General features: G+C 34.0%; 1 non-coding gene across 1 annotated transcript; it reads left to right on the top strand.

Annotated features, from left to right (window-relative positions):
• Positions 1–258: 258 nt before the first annotated feature.
• LOC128047108 (U6 spliceosomal RNA) lies at positions 259–365 on the top strand. Its single transcript, XR_008199297.1, has one exon. It is a non-coding gene; the product is annotated as a U6 spliceosomal RNA (small nuclear RNA).

Here is a 365-nt window from a genome sequence, read left to right as displayed (position 1 = left end):
TTTTATAGGAGAGATTATATATTCATAAAGATGCTTTCTTTATTCTGAGCAAAATCTTCAAGATCAAAAGCAGCTAGATGCAGGTATAATTTTTTTTAAACTACAAACAGAAATACCTTACTGTAGGTCATATAACAAAACCAAGGTTTCTTATTCATAACAGTAATTTCTTAACATAAAACCTGAGCGTATGGGTACCTCTACTCAGCTGGATGGATTCTCAGCAATCACTTCATTTTTTTAACAAAATTATTTATTGTGCTCGCTTCGGCAGCACATATACTAAAATTGGAACGATACAGAGAAGATTAGCATGGCCCCTGCGCAAGGATGACAAGCAAATTCGTGAAGCGTTCCATATTTTT

Source organism: Budorcas taxicolor, chromosome 4 (genome assembly GCF_023091745.1).
Source record: "Budorcas taxicolor isolate Tak-1 chromosome 4, Takin1.1, whole genome shotgun sequence".
Classification (NCBI taxonomy): domain Eukaryota; kingdom Metazoa; phylum Chordata; class Mammalia; order Artiodactyla; family Bovidae; genus Budorcas; species Budorcas taxicolor.
Note: the sequence above shows the minus strand (reverse complement) of the source record. Positions and strands in the feature narration are given on the sequence as shown.